The sequence below is a fragment of the Aedes aegypti genome, chromosome 2, assembly GCF_002204515.2.
Source record: "Aedes aegypti strain LVP_AGWG chromosome 2, AaegL5.0 Primary Assembly, whole genome shotgun sequence".
In the NCBI taxonomy this organism is placed as follows: Eukaryota; Metazoa; Arthropoda; class Insecta; order Diptera; family Culicidae; genus Aedes; species Aedes aegypti.
In genome coordinates this window covers 95,869,573-95,896,210 of record NC_035108.1, presented here as the reverse complement: position 1 = coordinate 95,896,210, position 26,638 = coordinate 95,869,573, and the positions used below count along the sequence as shown (strand labels likewise).

General features: G+C 37.0%; 1 protein-coding gene across 4 annotated transcripts in view; it reads right to left on the bottom strand.

Moving 5' to 3' along the window:
• The window catches only part of LOC5574903 (probable beta-hexosaminidase fdl), a 205,845-nt gene that overhangs the window by 65,943 nt on the left and 113,264 nt on the right, over positions 1–26,638 (bottom strand). The window contains exon 1 of one of the 4 annotated variants that reach the window (XM_021841586.1): positions 1,633–1,935. The exons of the other annotated variants lie outside the window; for them this stretch is intronic. The gene's annotated coding sequence lies outside the window, so the exon portion shown is untranslated. Of the gene's footprint in view, positions 1–1,632; positions 1,936–26,638 lie in introns of those variants that run through there. 4 annotated transcript variants of the gene reach the window in all.

The window sequence follows — 26,638 nt, the reverse complement described above, 5'->3', positions numbered from 1 at the left end:
CAACATACATTGTTAGAATAATTCAAAGTTATCTGTCAAATCGTACACTTCAGGTTAATTATCAGAACTCCAGATCTGAAAGACTTCCTGTAAGAGCTGGTGTTCCTCAAGGCAGCATTTTGGGACCAATATTATACAATATTTTCACATCTGACTTACCTGAGTTACCTCAGGGATGTCAAAAATCTTTGTTTGCGGATGACATAGGCCTCTCCGCCAAAGGACGAAGCCTGCGTGTCATCTGTAGTCGATTGCAAAAAAGTTTGGATATTTTTTCTTCATACTTGCAAAAATGGAAGATTTCTCCTAATGCTTCCAAAACTCAACTAATAATATTCCCACATAAACCAAAAGCTCTTTATTTGAAACCTTCAAGTAGACATGTTGTCACGATGAGAGGGGTTCCAATAAATTGGTCAGATGAAGTTAAGTATCTAGGGCTCATGCTAGATAAGAATTTAACTTTCAAAAATCACATTGAGGGCATTCAAGCCAAATGTAATAAATATGTAAAATGTCTTTATCCCCTTATTAATAGAAAATCAAAACTTTGTCTTAAGAACAAGCTTTTGATATTCAAACAAATTTTCAGGCCAGCCATGTTGTATGCTGTACCAATATGAACTAGCTGTTGTAATACCAGGAAGAAAGCTCTGCAGAGAATTCAAAATAAAATTTTGAAAATGATTCTGAGGCTTCCTCCCTGGTATAGTACCAATGAGTTACATAGAATATCCAATGTTGAAACATTGGAACAAATGTCAAATAAAATAATCAATAATTTCAGACAGAAATCGTTACAATCTTCTATTGCCACGATTAATGCGTTATATGTTTAGGTTAAGTTAGGTTAAGTATATTAAAAACGTTTTTTATTCTCTTATAAGCAGGTGAAATCAACTCACCTGTAAAAAAAAAACTGAACTGCTACGGCAAATGAAATGTAATATGTTGTTAACAAAATGTTAATTATATCTTAATTTTTTTTTACCAAATTAGGATAATAGTGTTGTCTAATAACACAGAACACCTAGATATAAGAAATGAATGTAATGTTTGGAATGATACTAATAAAGAATTTAAAAAAAAAAAAGGCGGCATTTTGAGGCCAATATTATACAATATTTTTATATCTGACTTACCTGAATTACCTCAGGAATGTCAAAAATCTTTGTTTGCGGATGACACAGGCCTCTCCGCCAAAGAACGGAGCATGCGTGTATTCTGTAGTAGATTGCAAAATAAGTTTGGATATTTTTTTTTTCATACTTGCTAGACACAAAAATAACTTTGGAAAAATCACATTGAGAAAATAAAACTTTCATATCCCTGGATCAAATATTTTCGAATTCTCGGATAGGATACCAGGATACCATGTCTTTCAAATGATGAGTGCGGAATCGGTGGTAATTTTTCCGTAAATAACGGTTTCAGACACACTGTGAGCACAACTGCAGCTCATGCAGACGAGCCGAGTCGAGCACTACTCCTACACACCTAATGCACACACTCCACTTAAAAGTAAATTTTAAATATCAACACCATCACCGTAGGTGTACTATGGAACAAATAGAAACGTTTTTTTTCCACCGTGAAGATACCCATCTCACGAAACAATACGTTTCCACGTACCTATTCCTGTGAACAGCCAGGCTACTCCATGTCCTTCGGTAAGTTATCTAGGTTGAAGCATCTCGCGCCAAAGTGGTCCTCGACGAAAGGCAAATGCACACACCTCTCACACACACTAGTTCCAACCACACCCGCAATAAAGATAAACGAGAAGAAAACCACAATGACAGTACTAACTATGAGTGGAATTACTAGCTGTGGTAGTTCTAAACAGTAATGCGCGAAAGTCGCGCTCGCGATTTTCCCCGTATTGATAAGCGAGCGTATAAACGAACTAACGAAACCCGCGTTTGACGCGAGGATACAGAATACGCTTTCCAGGCTCAACACGTAAGCACCAACTGAATCGATGATGGGCACGGTATATCTACTACAGAACATCGGTCGGAACGGGGAGCCAAGCCGACGTCGTCCCAACGATGTAACGTCGCATGTGGGAAGTTCTGGGGGTGTGGTAACGAACGACGAACATATCTACTAGGGTCGGTATACCAATAGTTAATCATCTAAGAACGATTATTTGTATAAAACCAAATAATTCTTTTTCTTAGCCTTACGTCCTAACTGGGACAGAGTCTACTTCTCAGCTTAGTTTTTTTTTTCTACCTTTATTAACGAGATTTTTAGCCCTGGGCTAGTTCATCTCGGGACCAACGGCTTTACTTCCCTTCCTTCGTCACTGAAAGTTTTAGTGACTATCTCGGGGATGGGATTCGATCCCAGGTCCTCGGCGTGAGAGGCGTGTGTTCTAACCACTACACCAGGTCCGTCCCCATCTTCTCAGCTTAGTGTTCACGGAGCACTTCCACAATTATTAACTGAGAGCCTTCTTGGTCAAAGTTGTCATTTTATCGTTCGTATGTTGTGTGGCAGGTACGATGATACTCTATGCCAAGGAAGTCGAGGAAATTTTCATTACGAAAAGATCCTAGACCGACCGGGAATCGAACTCAGACACCTTAAGCATATCTGTGCTTTGCAGCCGCGGACTCTATCCACTCGGCTAAGGAAGGTCCCAAAATTGAATAATATAGCCCACGATATTATTCTACATAAAACAGTTTTTCTAATATTGGTTTTGTAGGAAAAGCTGTTGTAGCTTCAGGGCATAGATAAAACACGTATCAAAACCATAGTTACACAGTACTTGTATGTTTCTCCTATGAAATATAGATCAAAAGCTTTCGATTGATTTAAAAAAGTTCTTAATTCTTCCTTCAGTTAGTAGGTATAATAAAAAAATATATCAATTATGCTTTTCGGCCACGCAGTCTTAATGTTTGCAACGGCATATTTATTTGCCCGACATTTCGACACGGGAATTGTGTCTTTCTCAGGGGGTACTGTAATTTAATGTTTATACTAAGTGTGTTTCACATGTTCAGCTGTTGTAACTTACAATATTGTTATCGTTTTTGTAGTCCTATGTTTTGTCTAACTTTAACTGTCAGGTCGGGATATTTTGGTGCTATAGTGCTACTATAGGTACAAAAGAGCTTATTTTTCGGACAAAATCAAAGTTTGTACTAATGGTAAATAGTTTCTAATCTTCACGGCAAAACAATATATTGTAACAATGACCGTAATAAGCCACTAGTGCTACTATGGAGGACTGTCTACTAAGGGTACACCCACCCTACGGCACATAGCGTGGCTCTGGGAACGAAAGACGGACGGCGTTCTCGGAGAAAATTTGAAAAGTAGAACGAGTAGATTTTTTACAGAACACATAAGAACGTTGTTTCCCAATCGATGGATTGTGACTCACGGACTGGCTGTAGTTGAGAATCAGGCCTATATGGGAACAATGCTTTAAACAGTGAATTCGGGGATGTGTTTGCAGGTGCTGCCTTTTGGAATGAAAATTTAATAATGTGAACACTGTGATGCTTCTTTACCAATTTTATTCATTAAACTTTTGTTTAACCCGTTAAAGCCCAGTGTCCAATTTTTTTTAAGACACATCGACAAGTTAATGCTTTCAGTGGGCATTTTTTTCTTTGATAGAAGCACCACACTAGCCAACGCCCAGTGGCACAGTCGGAAACATTCCTCACGAAAAGTTTTCCGGCCTGAAGCGGGAATGGAACCCACACTCCTTAGCAGCGTTGCCAACCTTCCAGATTTGTCTGGAATGTTCCAGATTTTTGAGGCTCCATTTTACGAAAATCTGGAAGATTCAGATAAAATGTGTAAGGGATTTGTAAGGTTTTGTAAATAATTTGTAAGGAAAACCTATATAGGAGATCCAGACAAATTTTTAAAATCTTCTAGATTTTTGAAAAATTGACTTGCCATTCCTGCACTTTAGGACGATGCGGCTAAATGCCTGGTGACAATAGCCGCACGGCTACGATGCCTACCGATGAGGACAGATGCGTCGAACGCCCTCAAACGAGGACAGTGTTTGTAGCGCAAGTAACATGAAAATGACACGAAATATAATGATACAAGGATTTTTTACGTCAAAGTCCAGCGAAAAAGCGGCCGGTTTAACTCAAAAAAAAAACGACGTAAATAAGAACTTCAGAGTATTTTTTTTTAAATCAAATTTTTATGTAATTTTTGAATTAATGTAACGTAACGTAAGGTAACGAATCGTTTTTTGAATTTACGCTGTTTTTTACGTGGTACTGCGTATTCAGTTTTCAAAAAATTGTCAAGAATTCCATATCTTGAGACAAAACTTTATCAAAATAAAAAATTACGTATAGTCGAGTCTGGTACATGACACTGCAGACGGCCTTACCGTTGTGGTCGAAATACGCGTATCTGTCAACGGATACAAACTCTAGTGGAATTAAATGGTATAGTACAAAATTCGTTTTTTATCTACTTAAAACATTACAATTATTTTTCATTCGACTTTGAATATTTAAAACCATTATTTTTAATGTGGGCATTTTTTCAGCATTTTTTTTTATTTTTTTTTTTTTAATTTCATCCATGCAACACTTTTTTTGTAGGAGTTGCCGTTTTTTCAATTCATTATTTTGAAGAAAAAAACGGGTAAAAAGTTTGGCTTTTTTTAATAATAGTCCAAATAAATTTTGAAAAAAAAAACTAAGTATGCAAATTGGCTTATACTTACGGAAATTTTCATTGAAATCTGATAGGGTACTCTCAACATCTGTTCGAGTTGGCACGAAATGGGTCAGACATACAGTATTGGGCAAAACATTTACAACTTTTTCAATTTTCCATACAGAATGGTCAACTTTGGAGGCTCATATCTCAGTAATTTGTGGATCGATTTGAATGAAATTTTCACAGCACGTCAGATATAACTTGAATTTTAACATATATTTTTTTGAATTTTTTCACATTTTTTTATAATTTACGTAACTTAAAAAGTTGAAGGAATATCATTATGATGTCTTCAGCAAAGTTGTAGATTTAGACAATATGAACAAGTTTGCTGAAGACAGTTTTTGTGTAGCGCTTTTCTATTTTCAGATAAATAGTTTATAATTTTTTGTCACTATAGTCAAACCGTTATTGCTTGTGAATTCGTGATTGAAAAATCTCTCAAATATATAAGATAAAATTCAAGTTATATCTGACGTGCTGCGAAAATTTCATTCGAATCGGTCCACAAATAACTGAGATATGCCTCCAAAGTTGACCATTTTGTATGAGAAATCGAAAAAAGTTGCAAATGGTTTGTCCAATCTATATAAATAAAAATGGAATGGTGTTTGTATGTCACGAAATGGCTTGAGAACGGGCTATCGGAATTTGGAAATTCTTTTATAGTTATGCTCCTGAAGTGATCCGACGTGTTTGTATGTAAGAAAAGCCTAGGGTATTCACCAGGAAAGTCGGAAAACGAGAAAAAACGGGACTTTAATTTTTGATGAGACGTTCCATTGCGTTTTTCAACGGCCTACTTGATGGCATAACGAAGTTTGCCGGGGCCACTAGTACTGTATAAATTTTGAATTACACTTTAAACTTTTTTTTATCCAAAAACCTTGAGAAACCTTAGATTTTCAACCTAAATCAATGAATGAATGAAATATATTTTTTTGGTATGAACTCACTTGTAGAAATTCAGTGAGCATGTTTGGAAAGAAATAGTAAATTATAAAAATATTCATAATTTATTTTACTAAAAAACATTGATTTTTTTCAACTTTTTTCTTATAAATCAAGTTTTAAACAACAAAATGTAATTTGAAGTCATGAATTTCATTCTACAAGAACAATGATTATATTTGAACAGAAAGAGAATTTTTAAATTAGACTCAATTTTTTGTTAGTTAAAAAACTCCAAGAAACGCTAGTTTCGGAACATGTCAGCCTATAAATTGAAATTCAAAGCGCTAAAATATATGTTTTCGGTATGATTTTCCTTTTAGAGGTGCAGTGAACATGTGTGGGGTAAAATTAAAATTTTATATTACACTCAAAATGTCTTCTGTTGAAAAAAAAATATATTTTTTTATATATATTTTTTTTTTGAATTATATGTAATTTTGTCGACATTAACCCCTCTACCGGCAGCTTCATTTTTTACCGCAAAACTCAAATTCAAATTGTTAAAACTTTTTTGTTTCTCAATATTTTTGCACCATTTTTTTACAAGCTCTCAAAAAACTCTTCTAGTTTAAGGATCTGTGTCGATATTGATCATTGGTCAACTGGTTTCGAAGATATTCCAAAATTCCTTGGGGGACCGACTCGTAACTAGAACCTCACGTTAATTTCTCACGCTACAGAATTTTAATCGTATTCGGATATTCACTCTTCGGAACAATACATAAATTAGAGTATACTGTGGAAAAATAAAGCAATTTGATGCAGCCGTCTTTAAGTAATGACCATTTAGGTTTCTGGAACCACGCTGATCAAATAAAGGTCTTAAAAACTTCCAAAAACATCATATCGTAATTTTCAGATATCTCCAAGAATACTGAACCGATTTGTATGATTTTTTCAGAAAAGCTCCTTATTACCTGTATTATATAGCCCACATTTTATTTTTTGATAAATTGATCAAAAACAAAATGGCCGCCAAAGGCATTTTATATGGAAAATGTCGGTCCCCCAAGGAATATCGGAATATCTTTAAAACCAGATCACCAATAATTAATATCGACATAGATCCTTAAACTAGAAGAGTTGTTTGAGAACTTGTGAAAAAATGGTGCAAAAATATTGAAAAACAAAAAAGTTATAGCGATTTGAATATTTATTTTGCGGTAAAAAATTAAGCTGCCGGTAGAGGGGTTAATATCATTATAGAGTTTTAGTGAATAGGAGCAGAAATGAAATTTTGGGAAACACTCCAAATTTGTTTTACCATTGAAACAACGAAAAATATTGATTGTTCTAGACTGTTTGTCTGTAAATCGATATTATTGGCGATGATATTCAGTTTTTTCGACAAAAAAAAAATGATTATAGAAACAATAGCAGTCACGTCAGAATAGAACTTTCTTCTACTTTATAAACTGCGAAAACTCAAGATTTTTAGACTGTTTGTCTGTAATTAAAAATTATACTGACCATTACCTAATCGGATAAAAATGGAACAAATGAAGAACAATATCGAAACAATCTTGAAAGACGAAGTTAATACTCTCTACGTGATTTATTAAAAATGCTCTAGAAACTACCGTATAAACAATAGTTTCTAGAAATATGTGTTGAAAAAATACACTGCTTTGAAAAGCAATTGCGTATCAATAGTAAAAGTATCCTTAAATGAGAAATATGTTTTCGTAAAGGTAAACGTAAACTTTTCTTAAGCTTTATATTTTTAAATACACTTTTTTCAAAGACAATCTAATGAATTGCGTATCAATAGTAAAAGTAGAATTGTTGTCCAATATATTTTACAATGTTCGTACCTATGGGGTTTAGAAGGTTGATTTGAAATATGTATTAAATACAGATAACTTCGCTCTATTTAATATTTTTCTTTCAGGTTTATTTGAAACATTTTTATTAATAGATGATGTCGATCGCTCGAGATTGGAACGCTCAGGTTGGCCAGGAAGACGAGTTCAGAACGACGATTGCAAAGTTCAGCGCCCACCGACTGACGACGAGAACGGCATACGACCTATTTCCAGTACAGCCTCCCGTATCGGTGCACTTGGAGATCACCTCAGCAGACAGAATCGCAAATCGACCACGATCGATGGACGGCACTTCTCCGACATAACCGATGTCAGAACCTATCGTGGCGTTAACATTGACTCCGACCACTACCTGGTGATGGTGAAACTGCGCACAAAACTATCCGTCATCAACCATGTACGGTACCGACGCCCGCCTCGGTACAATCTAGCGCGACTGAAACAACCGGATGTCGCCAAAGCGTACGCGCAGCATCTTGAGGCAGCGTTGCCGGATGAGGGCGAGCTCGATAGGGCCCCTCTTGAGGACTGCTGGAGGACAGTCAAATCAGCCATTAACGACGCTGCCGAAAACATTGTCGGATATGTGGAACGGATCTGAATAAACGATTTGTTCGACGAAGTGCCAGGTGGTTTTAGAGGAGAAGAATGCAGCGCGAGCTGCAGCATGGTACGCGACAAAACGTGGAACGATACAAACAGGAGCAAAGACAGCAAACCCATCTATTCCAGGATAAAAAACGCCGCCTGAAAGATTTGGAGTGCGAAAAGATGGAACAGCTGTATCGTTCTCAAGACACGCGTAAGTTCTACAAGAAACTCAATGCATCCCGCAAAGGCCGAAATGTGCCGGGATTATAATGGAGGTATCTTGACGGACGAACGTGAGGGTATTTAAAGGTGGAACCAGCACTACGATGAACACCTAAATAGCGCAGAGGACCAAGACCGCAGAAGGAATGGCTTCATCAGTACGGCGGATGAGGGAGACGTGCCAACTCCCGCATTAGGTGAAGTTAAGGATGCTATCAAACAGCTCAAGAACAACAAAGCAGCTGGAAAGGATGATATTGAAGCGGAACTTATTGAAATGGGCCCATACAGGCAGGCCACTTGTCTGCACCGATTGATAGCCAGGATCTGGGATACAGAACAGCTACCGGAGGAGTAGAAGGTGGGAATAATATACCCAATATACAAAAAGGGTGACTGGTTAGAATGTGAGAACTGTTTAGCGATCACCATTCTTGACGCAGCTTATAAAGTGCTTTCCCAGATCATCTTCCGCCGTCTATCGCCACTGGCAAGCAGATTTGTGGGAAGTTATCAAGCCGGTTTTGTGGACGGGCGATCGACGACAGACCAAATCTTTATGTTGCGGCAGATCCTCCAAAAGTGTCGCGAATATCAAGTCCCTCTACGCACCACCTATTGATCGATTTTAAAGCGGCCTATGATACCATGGGGCCCAGATAGCCGTAGCGGTAAACGCGCAGCTATTCAGCAAGACCAAGCTGAGGGTCGTGGGTTCGAATCCCACCGGTCGAGGATCTTTTCGGGTTGGAAATTTTCTCGACTTCCCAGGGCATAGAGTATCATCGTACCTGCCACACGATATTACGCATGCAAAAATGGTCATTGGCATGGTAAGCTCTCAGTTAATAACTGTGGAAGTGCTCATAAGAACACTAAGCTGAGAAGCAGGCTCTGTCCCAGTAGGGACGTAACGCCAGAAAGAAGAAGAAGAAGAAGATGATACCATCGACTGCGAAGAGCTATGGAAGATTATGGTCGAGAATGGTTTTCCCGGGAAACTGACTAGACTGATCAAGGCAACGATGGATAGTGTACAGTGCTGTGTGAAGATATCGGACCCGTTTGAAACAGGCAAAAGACTTCGACAAGACGATGGTCTTTCATGCCTCCTGTTTAATATTGCGCTAGAAGGTATTATGAAACGGGCGGGCTTCAACATGCGGCGCACCATCTTCAATAAATCCAACCAGTTCATCTGTCTTGCTGACGACGTGGACATTGTCGGAAGAACGTTCCAGGTGGTTTCTGAACAGTACACTAAGCTGAAACGAGAATTTTTTTTTTAAATCTTTATTAGAGTGTATTTTAACGCACGAGGGCTAGTTCTACACTGCTGAAACGAGAAGCAGATCGGGTTAGATTGGAGGTAAATACGTCTAAGATGAAATATCTGCTGGCAGGAGGAATTTGTTTACCTCGGATCATTGATAACGTCGGATAACAGCTGCAGCAGAGAAATTCGAAGACGTATCATTGCCGGAAGTCGTGCTTACTACGGACTCCACAAGAACTTGCGGTCTGGTAAACTTCCCTTTCATACTAAGTGTACCATATACGCTGATGAGACCGGTAGTCCTTTACGGGCATGAGAAGTGGACAATGCTCGAAGAGGACCTGCAAGCGCTAGGAGTTTTTGAACGTCGTCTGCTTAGGACGATCTATGGCGATTTCTGTGAGAACGATGTATGGAGGAGAAGAATAAACAACGAGCAACTCTACGGTGAACCCAGTCTCCAGAAAATCGCCAAAGCTGGAATAGTACGATGGGCGGGACACGTTGTGAGAATGCCGGACAACAATCCCGCAAAATCCGGCCGGTACAAGACGAAGGGGAGCGCAACGAGCTAGGTGGTTTGACCAAGTGAAGCAGGATCTTGGAAATGTGGGGCGATCGAGAAACTGGAGTTTAGCAGCCATGGATCGAGTTAGTTGGCGTAACATTGTGGCGCAGGTCATGTCTTGAAGGTCGTAGAGCCATCAAATACTTCAATCCGTTTCCAGCACCAATCCTTCAATAATTACCTCACTGATTACCCCAGAAATTGCTCTATAAATTCTTGCAAGGATTATTCTACAAAATCTTTAAGGAATTTTCCTGAGAATTTCACAATAAATTCAACCAAAGATTTTTCATACACTGAGGTTGAGTATTTCAAAGTGCCTCAAATGAAAATACTAGAGGAATTCCTTTAGAATCTGTAAAGGAATCGTTCAATGTACTCCTAAAGAAATCTTGGAAATAATAGCCTAAATTACATTCTGATGAAATTTCTTGACTTTTTTTCCTGTGATAACTATGAAAAAGTATACTAGGTCTTTAGTAACGATGGATGTCACACTAACATTCCTTCCCTTTTCCGTTGAGCATAAGGAGTTGTCCGGCGTCGTTCTTGGATTTATAATGTTTGAAATTGTATGATAATTTTGAAGAAGGTAAGCTACTACCAGCTCTGTCTGTTGGTTGCTTACATGTACAATTTCGATTATTCTGGGCAATCACGGAATAGAAACTACGAAATTTACAGGCATCCGCGTAGATTTTTTTTATTCTATAGCTTACAGTTTTATAAACAAAGGAAATATGACAAAATTAGGAGGATCGAGGATCTTTTCGGGTTGGAAATTTTCTCGACTTCCCAGGGCATAAAGTATCTTCGTACCTGCCACACGATATACGCATGCAAAAATAATCATTGGCACAGTAAGCTCTCAGTTAATAACTGTGGAAGTGCTCATAAGAACACTAAGCTGAGAAGCAGGCTCTGTCCCAGTGGGGACGTAATGCCAGAAAGAAGAAGAAGAAGATGGATTTTCTTCAAACGGTTTACAATACAGTGTTCGTTATATTTTGAAAATACGTCCGAAAATTTCATATTCCCCAATTATTGTGGCACATTTTTCAACGAATAATTTTAAATGGTTAACTGAATTAAAAATTTCAAGTAATAGTATTATTTTTGGTCCAATTGTAGAAATCGATGATTAACCTTCATCCAGCCAACATACTTTTCACATGCAAAAACTACACTAAAATGTGCATAACTTTTTTGATTCTCGATGGATTTTGTTGAAATTTTCAGAACTTCCCGAAAAACTCTTCTAGTTTATGGTCCAGGAAACTTGGGAATATGGTCCACGTGGTTCCGGAGTTATTCCGGATTGTCTTGGGGTACCAAAATTGGTCACATCGTCCATTCAACGGATATCTCAAAACCCAGATGAGCTAGAAGGTTGATGTCTTCGGCAAAGTTGTTCAGCAAACTAAGGGCTATCCGTCAGTAACAATCTTAATTGGGAATTTATCCGCTAGGTGGCGCCAGTTACAATTTTCTTCAATCTTCTATATCTCAAGATCCTGATGAGCTAGAAGGTTGGTGTCTTCGGCAAAGTTGTTCATCAGACTAAGGGCTATCTGGCAATAACAAAATTAGTTGAGAATTTCTCCGCTAGGTGGCGCTAGTAACAAATTTTCTTCAATCTTCTATATCTAAAGATCCTGATGAGCTAGAAGGTTGGTGTCTTCGGCGAAGTTGTTCAGCAGACCCTAAGCTATCTGGCAGTAACAATCTTAATTGAGAATTTATCCGATAGGTGGCGCCAGTTACAATTTTTCTTCAATCTTCTATATCTCAAGATCCTGATGAGCTAGAAGGTTGGTGTCTTCGGTGAAGTTGTTCAGCAGACCCTAAGCTATTTGTCAGTAACAATCTTATTTGGGAATTTATCCACTAGGTGGCGCTAGTTACAAATTTTCTTCAATCTTCTATATCTCAAGATCCTGATGAGCTAGAAGGTTGGTATCTTTGGCAAAGATGTTCATCAGATTAAGGGCTATCAGGCAATAACGAAATTAGTTGAGGATTTCTCCACTAGGTGCCGCCAGTTACAACTTTTCTTCAATCATTTATATCTAAAGATCTTGATGAGCTATAAGGTTGGTGTCTTCGGCGAAGTTGTTCAGCAGATCAAAAGCTATCTGGCAGCAATTAATCTAATTGGGAATTTATCCGCTAAGTGGCGTTAGTAACAAATTATCTTCAATTTTATGTATCAAAAGTTAACAATCAGATCAATGTTGGGTGACTCCAGTTTGTCTACGACATAGTTGCTTACATCGTGGCGAAAATTTTAAATTCTCATAATTTTATGTTCGAGATTTTTCACGTTTGATTTGTAACTTACGCAGCTCAACAGCCACAATACATAAGTTCGATCATCAATTTGTTTTATATGCTTTTTTTCATTCAAAGCCTTATATTTTATTTACGAGATTTTTTGGTGGAGCCTTCCTTCACCAAGTGGTTAGAGTCCGCGGCTATAAAGCAAAGCCATTCTGAAGACATCTGGGTTCGATTCCCGTAGACCCAGGATCTTTTCGTAAGAGAAATTTCCTTGACTTCTCTGGGCATAGAGTATCATCGTACCTGCCATTCGATGTACAAATACTAAAAATGGCAACTTTGGCAATGAAAGCTCTCAGTTAATAACTGTGGAAGTTCACATTGAACATTAAGCTGAGAAGCAGGTTCTGTCCTAGTGAGGACGTAATGCCAAGAAAAATAACGAGCTATGTGCTAGTTCATCTCGGGACCAACGGCTTCAGAAGGAAGTCGTCACTAAAATTTGTAATGATTATCTCTTAGATGGGTCGTATCCCAAGTCCTAAGCGTATGTTTTAACGACTATACCGAGTCCATTTCCACATACACAGAAAGAAAAATCCGTGTAAATTTCAGCGTCTTTTTCAAACAAACGTTTTGATATTCGGGTAATTTCTAGTGAAATATCTTTCTCAATAAAAATTAAACGATTTTTATTATTTTGCTCAACTATAGGGATAATCGTAGCCGATAGTATATTCTTAAAATATTAGGAATTTTATCAGGATTATAGGATAGCAAAAATCCTACCATCGCATTCTAGAAATATATACTGTAGACAACAACCTTCCAGCGGATTCAATCAAATTTTTCACCGCCAGATATAAAGTGCATGTTCGATTTTGGCAACATGCCAAAAAATCTTTATGATGCCCAAATCATAAGGTTGTTTCAATTGAAACTTCTATCAACGTGACAATGACCACGAATTAAATTGAACACGGTAAGTTTCAAGACGGCTCACAGAAATTTCGAGATTAGCACGATTGTTGACTGATCAATGATCCATTGTTTTGCATATGTATTCCCGTGTTGCCAAAATCAAACCATGCCAAAATAAAAAAAAACTTTGCCGAACATATAAACTTTCTAGATACATAGAAAAGAAATACTGTTATTGGCGCCACCTAGCAGATGAATTATCATTAATATTTTTTACCGCTAGCCTTCTAGCTCTTCACGATCTCAATATATAGCAGATTAAAACATTATTGCTAGCAACACCTAGTGGATGAATTCTCAACCGGATGTTGTACTGCTAAATAGACCTTGATCTGTTGAACAAATTTACGGAAGACACCTTCCTTCTAGCTTATCGGAATCTCGAGACATATAATGGGGATTAATTTTTAATAAGGTTTGCAACTGCCCAAAAATCCTTGATCTGCTGAACAACTACGTCGAAAACACCAAACCTCTAGCTTATCAATATCTCGTGATATAGGAGATTGAAGAAAATTTATTACTAGCGCAAACTAGCGAATAATTTCCCAATCACTACCAGATAGCTCTTGGTCTACTAAACAACTTTGCCGAAGACACCAACCTTCTAGCTCACCAGGATCTTGAGATATAGAAGATTGAAGAAAATTTGTAACTAGCGCCACCTAGCGGATAAATTCCCAATTAAGATTGTTACTGACGGATAACTCTTGGTCGGCTGAACAACTTTACCGAAGACTCCAACCTTCTAGCTCTCCAGGATCTTAAAATATAGAAGATCGAAGAAAATTTGTAACTAGTGCCACCTAGCGGAGAAAATCTAAACAAATTTTGTTATTGCCAGATAGCTCTTAGTCTGCTAAACACCTTTTCCGAAGACACCAACCTTCAGGCTCATCAGGATCTTGAGATAAAGAAGATTGAAGAAAAATTGTAACTGGCGCCACCTAGCGGAGAAATTCTTAACTGATTTTGTTATTGTCAGATAGCCCTTAGTCTGATGAACAACTTTGCCGAAGACACCAACCTTCTAGCTCATCAGTATCTTGAGATATAGAAGATTGAATAAAAATTGTAACTGGCGCCACCTATCGGATAAATTCTCAATTAAAATTGTTACTGCCAGATAGCTTAGGGTCTGCTGAACAACTTCGCCGAAGACATCAACCTTCTAGCTCATCAGGATCTTTAGATATAGAAGATTGAAGAAAATTTGTTACTAGCGCCACCTAGCGGAGAAATTCTCAACTAATTTTGTTATTGCCAGATATCCCTTAGTCTGATGAACAACTTTGCCGAAGACACCAACCTTCTAGCTCATCAGGATCTTGAGATATAGAAGATTGAAGAAAATTGTAACTGGCGCCACCTAGCGGATAAATTCCCAATTAAGATTGTTACTGACGGAGAGCCCTTAGTTTGCTGAACAACTTTGCCGAAGACATCAACCTTCTAGCTCATCTGAGTTTTGAGATATCCGTTGAATAAACGATGTGACCAATTTTGGTACCCCAAGACAATCCGGAATAACTCCGGAACCACGTGGACCATATTCCCAAGTGTCCTGGACCATAAACTAGAAGAGTTTTTCGGGAAGTTCTGAAAATTTCAACAAAATCCATCGAGAAACAAAAAAGTTATGCACATTTTAGTGTATTTTTTGCATGTGAAAAGTATGTTGGCTGGATGAAGGTTAATAATGTCAAACTCAGAAAAATCGTTCGATTTTGGCACGTTACTAAGAAGAATGTAGCCAAAATCGAATGGAATCCCTCTCCGTAGCTGAGCGGTTCCACGCCAAAACGGTAAACGATGAAACTCGACTACCTTGGATTCAAATGGAATTTTGCACATAGTTTCGATATAATAGAATAAGTTTTTTTTCCACTGGTGGAGAATGGTCTCTCAATCAAGAGTAACTTCTGATAAGAGCGTAAGAATTTTTAGCATCACCATTTAAAAAAAAATGTACATCGGAAACCGTTTGTTATAGAGAAAAAGTGTCTGAGGAGGGATGGTAGACAATCAAATAGGCTTTATAAAAAAAATATACACTGAAAAAAAATACTTTTATTTTCATGAAAAAATCGAAATTAAACCTTAAAACACAAATTGCAAAAAATAGGTATCTTCGATTTTTTTCAAATTTTTCTGTAAGATTTCAAAGTTAAACCAGATGTTTTAAGCACAGTTTCAACATGGTGCAATCTAAAATTAAAAAGTTTTTCTAAGAGCAACTTTTGGTGCATTTCTGAAAATTCAATTTCTGGCCGTAGAAAAGACGTTTTGATGCTGTAATATGATTCTTCACCCAAAAACAATTCAAAATGCTTATAACAATGATCTTCCTAAAACTAGCCGTTTTCAAGATATTTAGGATTCAATTATATTAATATCATAAAACTTAAGAAAATACGCCCGTTTCATAAGTTACTCCAGATGCTCCACCAACAATGTTACGTTTATCTCTTTCCACATTAATATCCCATGTTTTAAGGGCAGTTTCAACATGGTGCAATTTAAAATAAAAATTTGTTTCTAAGGGCAACTTTTGGTGTATTTCTGAAAATTCAATTTCTGGTTATAGAAAAGGCGTTTTGATGCTGCAATATGATTCTTTATCCAAAAACAATTCAAAATTCCAATATCAATGATCTTCCTATAAGTAACCGCTTCAAGATATTTGGGATTGAATTATATTATTGTCGCACCGCCACCAAACCGGATCGCGCCAGTGAGACTCGCGACGCGCCTCAACTCGCGCGATTTTGAAATCAGTTTTTTAGTGTGGCGCTGCATTCTTACGATTTCTATGAACACAGCGCACTATTCACATATTAGCTGCGACACACGGGGCCCGAGAAAATAATAATTATAAATAAATGTTGGTCTTGATTTCTACCGGATACATAATAATATCATAAAACTTAAAATAAAACGTATGCCCGTTTCTTGCATTATTCCAGATGCTCCATCAACAAATTTACGTTAATCTCTTCCCACATTATTGAGTATTCTCTCGACCACAAATACTACCACCATCTAGTGAGCATATTGAACGAAATAACTTTTTGTGCCACATGTCCAACAGGTGGCGGTAGTGTGAAATGTCAAACACGAAGGAAAGCGACGCGCGCGCCTCTGGTTGTGAACTTGACAACTGTTGTATTTTAAACTGATCGTTAAATTCGTGGGCGATGGAAATTTATCCAGTGTTACGTCTGTTTGTCTGTGGTAATACTTATATTAATTCTCAACAATATTCCAACAATCAAACAATTTCAAAGAAAAAGTAGATGGGATATTAATGTGGGAAGAGATTAACGTAACATTGTTGATGGAGCATCTGGAATAATGTAAGAAACGGGCGTATTTTCTTAAGTTTTATGATATTAATATAATTGAATCCTAAATATCTAGAAAATGGCTAGTTTTAGGAAGATCATTGTTATAAGCATTTTGAATTGTTTTTGGATGAAGAATCATATTACAGCATCAAAACTTTTTTTCTACGGCCAGAAATTGAATTTTCAGAAATGTATCAAAAGTTGCTCTTAGAAAAACTTTTTAATTTTAGATTGCACCATGATGAAACTGTGCTTAAAACATCTGGTTTTACATTGAAATTTTACAAAAAAAAATTTGAAAAAAATCGAAGATACCTATTTTTTGCAATTTGTGTTTTAATGTTTAATTTCGATTTTTTCATGAAAATAAAAGTATTTTTTTTCAGTGTATATTTTTTTACAAAGCCTATTTGATTGTCTACCATCCCTCTTCAGACACTATTTCTCTATAACAAACGTTTTCCGAGGTACAATTTTTTTTTAAATGGTGGTGCTAAAAATACATACGCCCTTATCAGAAGTTATTCTCGATTCTAAACGATCCCCAATTACATGAGATAATTTTCGTCTCATATACTTAATACATCTGCGCAGTTTCATCCAAATCGGAATGGTATATGTCAGATTTCAGCATTTTATGGACGATTTCGCGTGGAACCGCTCAGCTAAGTTATCAAACTTCATGTCTACGAATGCATTCTATATCATATTTTTTGCACCTTCATATGAAAAAGATTGTAACAGAGGCACTCCTAAAGATTACTGATCCCAGAGATCAAGTTCGAGCACTAAACTCGAGTGACACACCGCCGTAGTGGACGAAAGGACACTATAGTCTGCCTGTGACACATCCATACAACTGTCTTATTCTGCCAGTATTTTTCAATCTAACAGCTAGAAGCCTTCGGGCGGACAAACAACACAACGAGTGCAGCAGAAGGATATCCGCGCCAAACAACGAAACAACTCCATTCTCCATAGCGCTCGCTGCTTCCAACACTGAACACTAAGGTGGCTCATTATTATATGGAAATAATCAATTCAAATTTTTTTCAATTGGAATCCTAGAAGCTACTGAGAAAGTTTTAGTGCAATTCGTCAACTCTAAGGAGGTCTGAACGAGCTTGAAGTTTGTGTGAAGAAAATCAACCAAATATATGAAAAAAAAACTGTTCCAACTTCATTTTTGACTATCGGATGCGCCGTAGTCGATTAATATTTTTCGCTTGTGATTTGAGTGAGATTCCATTAGAGAAGGAATTATTTTCATTAAGAAAAAAATCAGTATTTCAATCCTAACCGAAACTGTCAGCCCAGATAAACAAGTTGGAACAGTTTTTCCTATAATTGGTCGATTTTTTCATACAAACTTCACGCTCGTTTAGCCAACCTTTAGAGTTGACGGACTCTACTCATACCTTTTCAATAGCTTTTGGGGGTCCAAATGAATAAATTTGGGTAACTTTGGATGTAATTTAAATTTTGTGTAGTTTGATCATTATGGGCCACCCTACTGAAAACCGTTTGTTCACGGCCGCGCGCACATCGTGTAAACATCTCAGCAGCCGATCTCCCACATTGCCTACCCGAAGAATGCACATTACTCCGCTACGAAAGGCGGAAAAAAGAACGGATAAACGGTGCCACCAAACCACCCCTCCGGCCTTTTATAGTGTGATAAGCAGCGGTTACAACAAGGAGTTCGAGCTACCTTCATCACAGTGGTCCAGATTTAGGAAAGCTTGGCAAAAATAAAGCATTCCAAACATTTTACTCTTTTTTGTTCACGAAAAGTGTTGAGCAACGGGCTGTATACCTTATTTTGGGCATAGTTATTGAAATTTGGTCATAGTAATCAAAATTAAAAAAAAAGGTCGAACAAAAATAAATCCGGAAGAACAAAAGAGAAGGAACAAAGGGTCCTAAATCGATTATCAGAGAAATAAATCCAACCTACCAAATTATTTTCGACCTTTTCGATATTGTAGCTGAATGTTTGACTATGTTTTCCACTGGCAACCATGTTTAAAAATGGGGGATAACCCAGTTTTTTTATAAACTAGACCTCTGTGATCCAGTCAGCTTCGGGTCCTAAATGACTGAGTTTTCTCGTCGCGTGTTCTTCACTCTGTGTGTACACTCGTTAATGCTTGAGTTCGAACTGGGTGCGCCGATGGATGGGTGATGGTGCTGGTGACTCGTCGGAAAAATGGAAAACAATTTTTCCCGTGATCCTTCAGTTCCTTGGAAGGAAGCGCGGAGTACACATCGATTGCTCGCGTTTTTCGGAGCACGTGCTGAGTCGTCGATGAAAACAGTGCGAAATTTGGCGTTTGCATTCACGCGCGCGAAAATTTGAGTCAACACGTTAACACATGTGGTGTGATGATGATAATAGAAACGGTCCAGTGGAAGTGTCTCCTAGTCTAAAGAAAGCACGAAGGAATTACTTTTTTGGGTGCTAATTGCGGGCGACAAGCGAGTGGACGGAAAGTCTAGTCCGAAGTAATGCTGACATAATAGTTGATCGTGATGTGATAATCTATTTCGGCATCCAACTTATGAATTCATCAAACATCACAAAATTGTATTGTAACCAACAAATTTTAGAGCACTCCGTCAATACCTCTAATGGTGTTAATTTCTGGATCCTAACGTGTTCTGAAGTTCGTTACACTCTACTCGCATTCATTTGACGTGAAAGATGTACGTGTATTTCGAATCAAATCGTCAGTGTGAAGCAGCTAGTTGTTAGCACAATGTGTTTCGTCATCATAGTAATCTTTTTATTTCAATTGGAAATTTGTATTCTTTGAAAGATACGCGTATTCTAACCTAAACTATACGACCTCATTCAGTGTCGTTTAATAAGTCGAGATTAGAACACGCCCCCCCTTAATTTATTATCAGATGCTTTGAAAAATTTCAAAATTTATAATAAATTCAGCACATATGTACTGCCTATTTAGATTTTCGAACCAACACCTTTTTTCATCGCAACATTCATGTTTGAATATAAACTTCACTACGCATATAAAAAATAACACACTTTGTTGAGAAATGTTGTGGAAAACTATGAAATTGGTGTACTTTCATATTGAATTTCAAAGCAAACAGCAACTGTGAACCGTGAATTGTATTCAAGTTCATCTGTTTTGCTGATCAATAGAAGTAAAATGAGTTATCTGTGTGGTGGCTCTTAACACCTGTACAGTTGTACACCCAACCCCCCTCAGAGAGTCGGAAGTGCAACTTCGACTATGCATATCTCTGTCGTTTTCAAAGCGATTTTAATTTCTTTTGTCGCCAATGGAACCGGACAATATTCAAGATTTATGTTCATTTTAAGGTTCTTGAAATAGATGCGTCTACCCAAAGTTAGTTTTTTTTTTGTAGTTTTTGATCATTTTTTTTTTCACAAATTCAACAATAAAACAAAATTTAGAGCGGTGACATATAGTTTTTTCGACATTAATTTGCTTGTGCGAACATGTTCGAGCAGAAAATGAAATCTTTGATAACACTCAAAATTTATTTTACTTGAAATATTACGTAAAACCCTATTTTTTGAACCCGGTTGCCTGTAACACAAAATTCAAAGCGATGACATATAGTTTTTTCGACATAAAATTGATAGTGAAAGCCAAGTGAACATGCTTGAGATGAAAAATAAATTTCCGATTACACTCAAAATTAATTTTACCCAAAAAACCACACAGAAAACGTATTTCCTCAGCTTGTTTGTCTGTAAATCAAAACTGACGGCACTGCATTGTCGTTTTATCGGCATGAATTTATTCGTAGAAGTCACGTGAATATTGTAGATGAGAAAAAACATTTTTTGATTACACTCAAAATTGTTTTTACCTATAAAACAATGCAAAAAAAAACTTATTTCCCTAGTTTGTTCGTCTGTAAATAAAAACTCAAAGCTATGACTTGTAGTTTTTCAGATTGAATTTGCTTATTGAAATCAACTGAACATGAGTAGAAATTCAAATTTTTATTACACTCAAAATGTATTGACCTCAAAACACTATGAATAACCCTTTTTTACCAATTTGCCTGTAACACTAAATTCAATGCGATTACATATAGGTTTTTCAACATAAAATTGATTGTGAAAGCCAAACGAGTGAAAAATACATAGCACTTAAAATTTATTTGACCCGGAAAACCACACAGAAAACGTATTTCCTCAGTTATTTTGTTTGTAAATTGATGCCGAAAAACTACATGCCATAGATTTCTGATTCTTTTTACAGACGAACAAACTCGGGAAATAAGTTTTTTGTAATGTTTTCTATGTAAAACCATTTTGGATGTAATCAAAAAATGTTGTTTCTACTCTACAATATTCACTTGACTTCTACAAAAAAATTCATGCAGAAAAAACGACAAGTCATGGCCTTCAACTATGATTTACAGACAAATAAGCTGAGGAAATACTTTTCTGTGTGGTTTTCTGGGTAAAATAAATTACAGTAATAGCTCAACATAACGTAACTCGATTTTCATTTTCGTTACGTTATATCGAGGTTACGTTATATGGAAGCAAAACATTTTTATTTTTTTCAATAGCGTTCAACATGTATTTTTTTTATGAGAAAACTGATCTTAAATTGATATAATTGACCTAGCAGGCATTTGCAGTCTATTGTAACAACTACCGAAAAGCTAAACATTACATATAATTTGCAATTGGATTAGATGGACAAATTGATGTGAAGATTTGCGAAAAAGTTACACGTCTTCTCAGTGAGAATCGAACTCACGACTCCCCGATCTCTAGTTGGGGCGCGTTAACCACTACGCCATGAGAGGACTCATGAACGCAGAAGTTAACCTGTTAACTAAGTCGTGAGTTCGATTCTCACTGAGAAGACGTGTAACTTTTTCGCAAATCTTCACATCAATTTGTCCATCTAATCCAATTGCAAATTATATGTAATGTTTAGCTTTTCGGTAGTTGTTAAACTTCCACTCGGCTGGTTGGCCGTAAACCACGATTCATAATTAAAACAAGTATTTATCGAGCAACGGACTCATGTTCCGTAACCGGTCGTTTGAGAACGTCGCGACCCATTGGAAGCCCACACAATAGAAACCTCAGCCAGCGCAGTTGCTGGCTAGTGTAGTGTGCTATTCCTATACCTAAAAACAATGCGCTCTCGGGCTAGGCATTGGATATATATAGAAAGCGTTGTGTTTGGATGGGCATCTAATTCTTCCGAAAGAGGTGCACTTTGCGAAAGAGGACCACGTGATTATTGAGCTGAAATCGAATTCAGGTTAACTTCTGCGTTCATGAGTCCTCTCATGGCGTAGTGGTTAACGCGCCCCAACTAGAGATCGGGGAGTCGTGAGTTCGATTCTCACTGAGAAGACGTGTAACTTTTTCGCAAATCTTCACATCAATTTGTCCACCTAATCCAATTGCAAATTATATGTAATGTTTAGCTTTTCGGTAGTTGTTAAACTTCCACTCGGCTGGTTGGCCGTAAACCACGATTCATAATTAAAACAAGTATTTATCGAGCAACGGACTCATGTTCCGTAACCGGTCGTTTGAGAACGTCGCGACCCATTGGAAGCCCACACAATAGAAACCTCAGCCAGCGCAGTTGCTGGCTAGTGTAGTGTGCTATTCCTATACCTAAAAACAATGCGCTCTCGGGCTAGGCATTGGATATATATAGAAAGCGTTGTGTTTGGATGGGCATCTAATTCTTCCGAAAGAGGTGCACTTTGCGAAAGAGGACCACGTGATTATTGAGCTGAAATCGAATTCAGGTTAACTTCTGCGTTCATGAGTCCTCTCATGGCGTAGTGGTTAACGCGCCCCAACTAGAGATCGGGGAGTCGTGAGTTCGATTCTCACTGAGAAGACGTGTAACTTTTTCGCAAATCTTCACATCAATTTGTCCATCTAATCCAATTGCAAATTATATGTAATGTTTAGCTTTTCGGTAGTTGTTAAACTTCCACTCGGCTGGTTGGCCGTAAACCACGATTCATAATTAAAACAAGTATTTATCGAGCAACGGACTCATGTTCCGTAACCGGTCGTTTGAGAACGTCGCGACCCATTGGAAGCCCACACAATAGAAACCTCAGCCAGCGCAGTTGCTGGCTAGTGTAGTGTGCTATTCCTATACCTAAAAACAATGCGCTCTCGGGCTAGGCATTGGATATATATAGAAAGCGTTGTGTTTGGATGGGCATCTAATTCTTCCGAAAGAGGTGCACTTTGCGAAAGAGGACCACGTGATTATTGAGCTGAAATCGAATTCAGGTTAACTTCTGCGTTCATGAGTCCTCTCATGGCTTAGTGGTTAACGCGCCCCAACTAGAGATCGGGGAGTCGTGAGTTCGATTCTCACTGAGAAGACGTGTAACTTTTTCGCAAATCTTCACATCAATTTGTCCATCTAATCCAATTGCAAATTATATGTAATGTTTAGCTTTTCGGTAGTTGTTAAACTTCCACTCGGCTGGTTGGCCGTAAACCACGATTCATAATTAAAACAAGTATTTATCGAGCAACGGACTCATGTTCCGTAACCGGTCGTTTGAGAACGTCGCGACCCATTGGAAGCCCACACAATAGAAACCTCAGCCAGCGCAGTTGCTGGCTAGTGTAGTGTGCTATTCCTATACCTAAAAACAATGCGCTCTCGGGCTAGGCATTGGATATATATAGAAAGCGTTGTGTTTGGATGGGCATCTAATTCTTCCGAAAGAGGTGCACTTTGCGAAAGAGGACCACGTGATTATTGAGCTGAAATCGAATTCAGGTTAACTTCTGCGTTCATGAGTCCTCTCATGGCGTAGTGGTTAACGCGCCCCAACTAGAGATCGGGGAGTCGTGAGTTCGATTCTCACTGAGAAGACGTGTAACTTTTTCGCAAATCTTCACATCAATTTGTCCATCTAATCCAATTGCAAATTATATGTAATGTTTAGCTTTTCGGTAGTTGTTAAACTTCCACTCGGCTGGTTGGCCGTAAACCACGATTCATAATTAAAACGAGTCTATTGTATTTTTTCTTTAACACTTTTCCGTTTTTCATTTTTTTTTATATTTTTTTTCTAACATTTCTATTGCAGTAATCCAAAATAAAAAAATATTCCGGAAAAGTCTTTGGAGGTATCCTTGAACACTCAGAGAAACTCATAAAGAAAATCATAAATGAGATTTTTTTTTAAATCTTAAAAAAAGGTAATGTTGAGCAGTCCATGAGCACTTCTATCAGGCAATTATGGAACATCAAGAATTTTGTTATGAGGAACTCCTAGTAAAATTCTTAAAACAAATCCTTTTGTAATTTTTTAACAGAATTTCGGTATAGATTTCCCAAGAATTATTTAAAAAATGTATAAGAGAAAATAAAGAAATCACTAGAAAACTTCATTAAAACAAGAACTATCCTTGAGGTATTTTCCATGGAAAAGTTTCTGAACGATTAAGTGGTGGGATTATTGGCAGTATTCTAGAAGAATTCTCAGGGAATCTGGGAAACTTGATCAGTTTTTGGACTAATCCCTGAATGTATTTTTGTAATAAAAAAAAGTACGTATAAAAATCTCTAGACGAATACATCAATAATTACTTAGTTTATGCTTAGTTTTAACACCAGTCCGGTTTCATTTCGCCGCAGAAGGGTGTTTGATCCCCCATTTGAGGTCGAGAAACTACACCCGGCACGAGCCTACAGCTAGATTTATGAATGACTTCAACGGACTACAGGATGTAATTTCTAATAATATGACAAGTGATGAAATTCGTAGTAGATTATGGAAATTTTTAAGAGACTAGTAAAAAATTTGTTTGTCAATTTCAAGTAAGGGTAACGGGCTTATAGCCTATAGTCCAAATACAAATACAAATACAAATTACTTGGTGGACCAGCTAAAAATAAAAACATAGAGAATTTTCTTAAGAAATTCCTGATATAATCAATGAAGGATTTCGTTCCACATAAAATCCTTGAAGAAAATTAAGTAGTACATAGAATGGTTCTTGCATAAATATTTGGAGAACGTTCTGCAAAAAAAATCATAATAAAAATGCAGTCGATATAATTTTTAGGTTTTTGCACCTGTACGGTTTTTGGAATTAAAATTGATGGAATAATTTATGAATCTTAGACTCCGGAAAAAATAAGGTATCGTAGGCGGAATGATTTGAATAATTCGTAGTTCTATCCATTTTCTATTTTGGAGATATTACTTGGTGAACTTCTTGATCAAAGGCACAGTAGTATTCATGGATATATAGAAATATCGGAATAATTCAAAATCCTTTAATTTAAAATTCCTGGAATGCAGAATACCTTGCAGTTCTTGGATATATTTTAGAGAACGTACCAAGAGGAATATCTGAACCATTTCTTGGTGGAATTCAATAAGAATTTTCTGATGAAATTCCGTAAATAATCCTTAAGACGGGAGTCTGTTAAGTCAATACTGATCAATTGTTCCTAGAAACTCTGAAAGGAATCTCTGAAATCGCTTTGGAAAAATATCTGGTAAGATCCCTGGAATCATTTCTGAAGAAAATTTCAGAAGTTTTTATACATGAATATCGGGAGGGTTACTTAGTGGTATTTCTGGAAGATCCCTGTCGTAATTATTTAAAGAATATGTTTTATGTTTTATATATGAATATCAGTAGGGTTTCGGAAAAGTCTATAGAGAAATCATTGAACGAAAATCAGGAGGTATCCTCGGAATGATTTTAGTTGAAATCTGTGGAGAAATTCCAAGGGAAACATCAAATTCTTGGAAAAAAATGCAAAATATATGATTAACATATAGTTTTTTTGAATTCAAATTCTAAACCATTAGTTATTAAAGTTCCAGTGAGAACGTTAATAATAATAATAAATAAAAGAATGATGAATAAAAGTGTACAGCAATGACAAAATGTTGATTTTAACATTGAGCTTATAGCTCACTTGATATCGATTTATGACTGTATTCAGTGATAGTAAACGCTTGCATTGCTCAGGTTTAGTATTCATTGGTGTTTGAATTTTGAAGAATGTTTAATGTAGCTTCAAAATCATGTTTTTAATAAAAATTAGAAAAATAAATGGGAGTTAAAAAAAAGTTACGTTATATCGAGGTAAAAGTTACGTTATATCGAGTTACGTTATAGAGAGGTAGGACTTTATATTAAGTAAAAGAAATTATGAGTGTAATCAAAAATTTCAATAGTGAATAGTGAATAGTGAAACTGATTGTTTACAAAATACAGTCGACTCTCCATATCTCGATGTTCTACATCTCGATATCTCTCACTATGTCGATGATTTGTTCGGTCCCTTAATTCTGCATACAGTTCTACTCTCCATATCTCTATAGGGTTTCGTTCTACTTCGTCGTAAGCGCTATATTATTCGTCGTATCAAACTTAAAATGTTCCACTACGGCGGATATTCAAACTTACCTGCAACATACATTCATTTTCCAAGTGTAATTTCGTGAAAGCTGTTATGGTTCGTACACTTGTACACCAAAAATGCAATAAAACTACTATATATCGATAAATAACTTCAGTTCAATTATCCACTTTGCACTTTTTCACCGAAATCGCATGGACGAACACGATCCGAGCGAAATGCTTAGCGATCGACTGAGCCATATCACTTTTCTGATACAAGTTTCTTCCCGCCCCCCGTGTGGCTTACTTCGCCGGGCACTTATTTTCACTAAGGAAAACCTTCGTACTTCTTCACTGAAGGATTTCATTTTAATCGAACGTCGTAAAAGTTCTATAATTTACAAAATTTTATGAAATTCCCTCAACGACCGCGTATAATTGAGAATGTAAACAAAATTTAATCCGCCGTACTTAGAAAAAAAAGCT